Source organism: Marmota marmota, unplaced genomic scaffold (assembly GCF_001458135.2).
Source record: "Marmota marmota marmota unplaced genomic scaffold, marMar, whole genome shotgun sequence".
NCBI classification, from domain to species: Eukaryota; Metazoa; Chordata; class Mammalia; order Rodentia; family Sciuridae; genus Marmota; species Marmota marmota.
The window spans coordinates 11543242-11551483 of record NW_026000057.1 but is presented as its reverse complement, the minus strand read 5'-3'; the positions used below and the strand labels follow the sequence as shown (position 1 = coordinate 11551483).

Here is an 8242-nt window from a genome sequence, read left to right as displayed (position 1 = left end):
TCATCACACAGGGACCCCGATATTCTTATCTGCCTCCCGTTCTTCAGTTATGCTCTTGGCTCTATCAACTGGGGTTCACACTATTCTCATATTCAGTTATAAAGGAGTCCCCTGGACAAAAGAAAATACAACGTAAGTTTGAATTTTTGCCTGTAAGTCTTTCCATTTTGCTTTACTAAGACTTGTTCATTTTTAGTACACGTTAAGCAACTGATTGATTAGAATTTGAGTTAAAAGTATCTGACTGTAGCTATCCACTTCCACTCAGATCCTTTCTTATCCAAATATATGTACTATATATTTTGAGGAAACTTTCAAAGAGACTTCTCTTTGAGGGTTAAATTTTGTTTTGTTTTGTTGTGGCAATGTCTGGTGAAAAATATATAAGGGATTTCTTAATTCCTGCATCTTCTCAATGACTTCTTCTTTATACTTGCTCTTTTGCCTTCCTACTTGATGAGATTTGACTTTCTGTCCCAGTATCTTTTTGCAGCCTTGGTCTAGTTTTAGTGATAATCACCTTGCTGGGGTGAAAGCCATTAACCCTTTCCCACTGTACCTGTTCAACATGAATGATATAGTTTCTCTTGTAAGCCCGGACTACTTTGCCAATCTGCTGACTTTTTTGATGCCCTCAGATGAGAACTTCACCATCCTTACAGATGGGCTTGAATGAAGCATTATTCCTCTGTCTCAGCTCTTTGGAAAAAGAGGGAGACATATCTTCCTGCAAATGTAGGGAGGTGCTTGAGATGTCTTTTATGATTCTTGCTTTGGCCAGAAGTCACGAAGCCATTGAACTTCATTTCAACCACTGCCACTGCAGGAAGGGTGGTAAAAAGAAATAACACTCCAAGGTTTTAGGGTTTGGGCTTTGTTTTTGCTAGGAAAGAAAGAAATTTCAAAACACAGCATGGCACATGAACATGAAGCTTCCTTGGGAAGTCCCAGGGGGAATTTGAATAGAAGTAACCTGAAGTTCTTCCCCGTAAGACCAGATATCACAATTGTTTCTCAAAGCAGGTGATTTAAACTCTGCTACCCACCAACTTAGCCCCTCTCCCTACTGGGCCATGAGTACCAGCCCTCAGACCAGAAAGCAGCACCAGGACCTCAGGCCCAGCCCTGTCATTCCATGACTCACTCCTAGAAGTGATTTATATTTACCTTCTATTCCCTCCTCTTGCCTTGTAGGAAAGCATCGCACAAAGGCTGTGGACACAGTTATGAATGCCTAAACAAATATGGCTAATGGTGGCTGCAGGTCAAAGTGTGCCTTTTTCTTATCAAACCTTACCTGTGAGCACAAGGTGGTTCATCCCGGACTCTAGTTAGAGCAATACGTGAATTTGCATCCATGTATTAAGGTCATGGCAGCAGATGCTCATCTCAGCAGCCCCAGGGAAATGATCTAAATGTAAAAGTGCTGATGGGATCCTGAGAATCATACATACACAGACTAATGGGATATTTTTAAAAAGGAGGAGAAATTTGTGGGTCTGTCAATAGCCGCACCAGGTAGAGAGTGGCCTCCTTTCCTGTCTGTAGCTATAGAATTTCTATCAACACCTGGAGCATTTATGAAGCTTCTATGTGAATGTGACACTCTCCTGCATCAACATTATAGGCCAATTGTTGAGATGCAAATTCTGCCACATAGAAAAGGAATGAAGGAAGTGGTCTTGTCATGTGCACACTTTCATGCCAATTTTTCAAGCCATAGCCTAACTCCATCTAAAATGTTCAGCTAAGAGAATGTTCAGGATGGAGTCTATGGGAGTCCTTCTTGAAACTGAATCTGTGATAGATCGACAACTGCAGAGAGAACAGGAGGCCTCCAGGTTTACTTTTAGAGCAAAGTCTACTTCCACAGCAAGGAAAACCATTTCCTTCCTCTAAGAGCTCTCCCCGTCACTTCTGTCCCCAAAGCACTTCCAAGTGGAATGCTCCCATTTGCCTGGATGAGAAAAACATCTTTAAATCCTCTAATACAGTTGTACAAATGTGATTTCCTCACTGGTGAATATCACATTTTTGTGGGTTCACAAAAAATAAAACTGCTTTTCCTTTTGGCTGAAAGTTGCTTATGAAAAGGAAAGGCAGTTTGGATTTGGGTGCTTTCTTTCCCAAGCAGGACACGGGTTTTATTTTTTGGTGGTAAGAAACCACATCTGCGATACAGCCAATTTTCACCTGTGACTAAAAGGGTTTCACACTAAATTTCCCACGGAGACAAGGAAAAGCCGGGTTTACCTGGTGAACTGGTAAAATGTTATCCTGGATTAAATTCACCCCATAAAACTGTCAGTCACAGAAGAGCTATCCCCACGAGCCAGGAACCGCAAGAACATTAACCCTTTTGCAAAGAATAAGGTGAAAAGTTATCCAAATCTTCAAACCAAAGGCAAACTGTGTCCTCTTGTGGTCTAGCTGTCCCTGGTGACCAGGCCAACTCCCAAACATCCATTCCTCAGCCCTCCTCAGGACAGACCTCAGCCTCCTCCACCCCAACACACAGGAAATCACAGGGGAGATGAAGGGCAAGGAGGCGAATGCTTATTCGGGACAAATGATCTTTTATGTTCTTTTTTTATTATTCATTTGAAACAGTTATACATGACAGTAGAAAGCTCTTTGATTCATTGTACACAAATGTAGCAGGATTTTTTACTTCTGTTTGTACATGAAGTAGTCACACCGTTCGGGCAACCATACATGTATCTAGGGTGGTGATGTCTGTCTCATTCCACCTTCTTTTCTACCCCCTTGCTTCTTCTCCCCCTCCCCTTTGCCCCATCCAAAGTTCCTCCACTCATCCCATGCTCCCCCTACCCCATCCACGCAGCAGAGAAAATGTTTGGCTCCTGTTTTGGTGGGGATTGGCTTATTTCACTTAGCATGATATTCTCCAACTTTGTCCATTTACCTGCAAATGCCATAATTTCATTCTCTTTGAATACTGAGTTATTTCTTTGTGTATATATACCACAGTTTCTTTATCCATTTATCTATTGAAGGGCATCTAAGTTGGTTCCACAGTTTAGCAATTGTGAGTTGTGCTGCTATAAATATTGAAGTGGCTGTGTCCCTGTAGTATGCTGTTATTAAGTCTTTTGGGTATAGACCGAGGAGTGGGATAGCTGGATCAAATAGTGGTTTGATTCCAAGTTTTCTAAGGAATCTCCATACTGTTTTCCACAGTGGTTGCACCAATTTGTAGTCCTACCAGCAATGTATGAATGTGCCTTTTCCCCCCACATCCTTGCCAACACTTATTGTTGCTTATATTCTTGAAAACTGCCATTCTGACTGGAATGAGATGAAATCTTAGAGTAGTTTTGGCTTGCATTTCTCTAATTACTAGAGATGTTGAACATTTTTTCATATATTTGTTGATCAATTATATATCTTCTTCTGGAAGTGTCTGTTCAGCTCCTTAGCCCATTTATTAGTTGGGTTGTTTGGTTTTTTTGGTGTTAAGTTTTGGGAGTTCTTTATATATCCTAGAGATCAGTGCTCTATTTTACGTGTGGCAAAAATTTGCTCCCAAAATGTAGCCTCTCTCTTCACCTCATTGATTGTTTCTTTTGCTGAAAAGAATCTTTTTATTTGAATCTATCCCATTTATTTATTCTTTATTTTGCTTCTTGTGCTTTAGAGTCTTGTTAAGGAAGTTGGGGCCTAATCCGACATGATGAAGATTTGGGCCTACTTTTTCTTCTATTAGGAACAGGGTCTCTGGTCTAAATCCTAGGTTCTTGAATGATCCTTTATTATAAGTGGATTTACAAGACATTTTGTTCCCCTTATATTTGTTCTCTGGGTTTTGGTAAATCCCATTTTTCATGGTTACCTTCACTCACGGGAACTTCTGTGAGAAAGGGGGACCTTGACATCAATAAGACATTGTTTCATGATCTAATAAGATACCTACTGGGGTCAATAAGGAAGTCTTTGAGCATGCCACCATTTTGTAGTAATGTTGACCAGATCATCATTCCTACAAAATGTGATCCTGCAAACTCCAATGACTGGTAATCTCTTAAGTACCAGCATCTTCTTCCATAAAATGAGGATAAACAGTGGAGATACTTTTTTTTTTTTTTAAATTTTTTATTGTGGGTTGTTCAAAACGTTACAAATTTCTTGGCATATCATATTTGACACTTTGATTCAAGTGGGTTATGAACTCCCACCTTCACCCCATACACAGATTGCAGAATCACATCAGTTACACATCCATTGATTTACAAATTGCCATCCTAGTGTCTGTTGTGCTCCGCTGCCTTTCCCATCCTCCACCCTCCCCCCTCCCCACCTCTCCCCTNTTGGTCTGTAGTTTTCTTTCTTTGAAGTGTCTTTGTCTGGTTTAGGTATCAGGGTGATGTTGGCCTCATAGAATGAATTTGGAAGTAGTGGAGATACTTTTGAGAAGGGCAGCAATGGATTTCTGTCCCAAATTCTGTAGATAAGGCAAAACACATGTATATATAATCAAAGTTGCTCTTTGAAATATCCAACATGGAGCACCAAGTGATGACCATAGCTTACATTCAGGGACCACGTCACAGGAAGCTGTGTAGGTCTCCTTTCCCAGATGATGAACTCACCCTGTGACAAACATAGATGAAAAAGAATTGGAGGACAGTCCCCTTCAAAGCTTGGGCTAAGACTGAGACTCACAAGGGACAGTGTCACTATCTCCTGTCCTTCCTTCTCCACCATTGTCCCTAGTAGAAATTACTTATAGAATCCAACTAAGTAAATGCACACATATATGAGATACTACCATTTTGTTTGTATGAGAATGACGATGATGAGAATTGTGTTTGCCTGAAGTTTTAGAGATCATAAGTCATGTTTATATGTCTACCTTCCATTTTATTTTTCCAACAACCCTATAGGGTAATTATTGTTTATTTCCCTTCACAGATCAGAGCATGAATTTTAGGGAGGCGGATATGAGAAGGGTGATGCCAAGGCCTGACCTCCTTCCCTAGTGGCTTCCACAGAAATGTGCCTGGCCTCTGGTGGACACAAAGAAAATAATGAGATGCTAAACCAACCAGCACAGAATGGGTACACTGCCAAGTATTGAACAAGGGACACTGCACACATTCGGTTTAAAGATTTTGTTTTTATGATTGAAACCAACTGAATTTATCATTTGTAAACATGGTAAACACTGTCATAGTCTGTGGAACATTTCAAAGTGGAAATATAAAACCGTCCTTTCAGGTTTATTAGTTAATATGTCACATCAAGGTTAGATGCACCCCATGTCTACACCAGCAGAGAATCAGTAACCTTTACAAGGGTTTGGCACTTAAGAGGCTTGATCTACTTTTCTCTCTAGAGTGAGAACTGTGAGCATTTTCAAATGCTTTCCATTTCACTGTTAGTTATAATTACAGAAAGCCTAGAAACAAACTAAATCTAACCACAGGAGATTTACAAAATAAATTATATTGAGTACATGCATAGAAATATGGGTACTGACATCAAAAAAATCATATTGTAGAAATGACAGAAACAGCTACTAAGGAGCATAGGAAAATTTTAATGATGATCACATAAATAGTATGCTATAGAAAGTATGTATGATACGTGTATTATTCTATTTTGTGCTGCTATAATGGAATACCTGAGACTAGGTAATTTGTAAAGAACAGATTTTTCCCCCCACCGGTTCTGAGAAATACAAGCTCTTGGTGTGCTGGTGTCTGATAAGGGCTTTCTTGCTGAGTCATCACATGACAGAAGGTAGAGTAGGAAGAGAGAACCAGTTCCTTTATGAAGTCCCTTTACAGGGCTGACTAGAGAGGAGCCAGCACTCATGGCCTAATCACCTTGAAAGGGCCCCACCTCTTAAGACTACTGCATTAGCAATATCTGAACTTTGGAGGGGACACATTCAAACTATAGCAAGGAAAGATCTAGAAGGCAATATAATCAGAGGTTACTACCAGATGTTAAATAAGAAGTTTATTTGGCTTTTCCTTTTTCTGTTTCTTAAATTTTCTACATTGAGGACATCTAAATTTTGAAATGAGAGGTTGGGAAAAAACATTTTGAACAATGAAACCAACGCCTTTAAACTGAATAAGTTTATATTTGTAAGGCTCTTACTTTGGGTCCAGGCAGGTCCCAGGCATGTCACTGCCAAAGCCAGCATGGTCCATAGTGAGAACAAGCTGACACCATAGCAGGGCCCAGATCTCTGGGTGACTGGCCTTCCCAGGGTCACCCAGACATTGAAGGATTTCTTTCCCCACTAAATTCTCCATATGAGTTTGGAATTTTTCTCCTGTTCAAGAACATTTTAGGACAAAATAAAGCTTCCACACAACGAATTTATCTATTTTCATTTTGTATCTCCACCCTCTGGTAGGATCAACTGCTCATGAGAAAATGAAAGATTTGAGACTTTTGATAAAATTTGCATTATTTGTGCTTGTAAGTGTGAGGAGGGAGATGAGGGAAGAGGTTTTTAAATTATCTACAAAATAATTCTTCTTTTCATGGTGAATGAGTCAACCACACTTGAACAATAATCTAAGTTTAAAATGCCATGACTTTAGAGTTAATATAAAGTGAGGAAATGCAAACTAAAAAAAAAAAAAAATTCCCTATTTGTCTAAATTTCATAGTTTGAATTTTTAATAATTCTTTAGAAAGTCACTTTTAATATCATTGTATGAGCCTGAATTTTAAATTATCGTCTTTAGCAAGATGAGCTTGGTTTTCACATTCCACAGAATTTGGAACATAGAAAGACTTCTGCAGATTCCAAAAGACATGCTCTTTACAGAAATCATCATGGTGCTCAACTGTAGGGAAGGAAATCTATAGTATGGCTTTCTGAAAAATTTTAATAGAGTTAAGTAGAAGAATTCTCACACTAAATTTTATGTTTCAATCTGTCAAGGTTTCTCATCTAATGAAAACAAATGCTTTCTTTCTGGCCATTCTGTCTCTATAAAGACTTTACAATGTTCACCATTCAGGGATAAAGAAAATTGAATTGTCCCTTTAAAAGTAGCATTGTGAAAATGAGTCTTTTAAATACATACCAAGTCTTTTTTTTTTTTTTGTCCTCCATCAAAAGCTTGTTAGCCTCCAAGAAATAGCAATTACATCCTAGTAGAATACTGTAAAGAATGTTTCCAAAGCTGATTATAATTATTCTGCATTTCATTCATTTTTGTTATTCAAAACTCCACAGACTTTAAAGGTGACCACACTCTCCCATTCTGTAAGGGATTCTGCTGGGTCTTAGAGATGGTGCTGAGGACCAACCAGCAGATTCAAAGCAGCAGGAGTCCACAATTCCAGGGCAACATAAGATTGGATCTTTGGAAACAAAATACATCTGTCTTTCCCATTGTCCATGTTGGTTCCCAGGGACTTAGAGGAAACCACATTCATGTGTAAATATGACTTAAACTTCATCTGTAAAAGCAATTATACAATGCTTCCTGGTTTTAAATTCTTACACTGAAACAAAAGCAACCCTTCTTCCCATCCATAAACTTATCAGTTCTTTTCAATTCTTTGTTGTTGTTGTTGTTGTTCTCCCCAAAGCAAGAAAAGATAAAGAGAACTGTTGGATCTCTGCCTACCTGGTTGAGTTCAGGGGAGCTTTAAATTTTCTCATATCAGAAACACCTTCTGAAATGAAGATACTTCATAAGGGAGTTAGATGTGATCTGAATCTAGGTTTTACCAGATCCTTCTTTGGCAAGGGAGGTATGGTGAGTGACAGAAGATATCCCCTTCTGGGAGGGGTTTTTAAAATGTTTTTATCCTTTTTTTATAGTTATTTTTCTGATTATAAAAAAATAATAAATTCTAGTTGCATATGTAAACCCAAAGAATTGTTGAAAAGAAGTTTTAGAATTATGCAAAATTTCACCAGAAAGAAAGAAAGATAGATAGATTTTTGAAATGATTTCTTATTGTTTTGATTTGCATTATTTAATTTTAAACTTTAAAAATTATGTCACTTCTATGTACGGCGTTTCTCAGTGACTTCTATGTTCCCGAGTAAAGTATTTTGGTGACCTATATAACTGGGAACAATCAGGTTTATTTGAGCACCTTGAAATGCACTCTGAATCAAAGACAAAAGACACTAAAAACCTTGGAGAAACAGAGGCAACTATTTTACAATTTCCTCTATTGGCTGACTGAGTTAATTGCTTGGAATTCCAAGAAGCTGTTTTTAAAATTCTTAACTAAG

General features: G+C 38.5%; 1 pseudogene; it reads right to left on the bottom strand.

Moving 5' to 3' along the window:
* Positions 1-276: 276 nt before the first annotated feature.
* On the bottom strand, positions 277-806 carry LOC107141118 (annotated as a pseudogene).
* Positions 807-8242: the final 7436 nt, after the last annotated feature.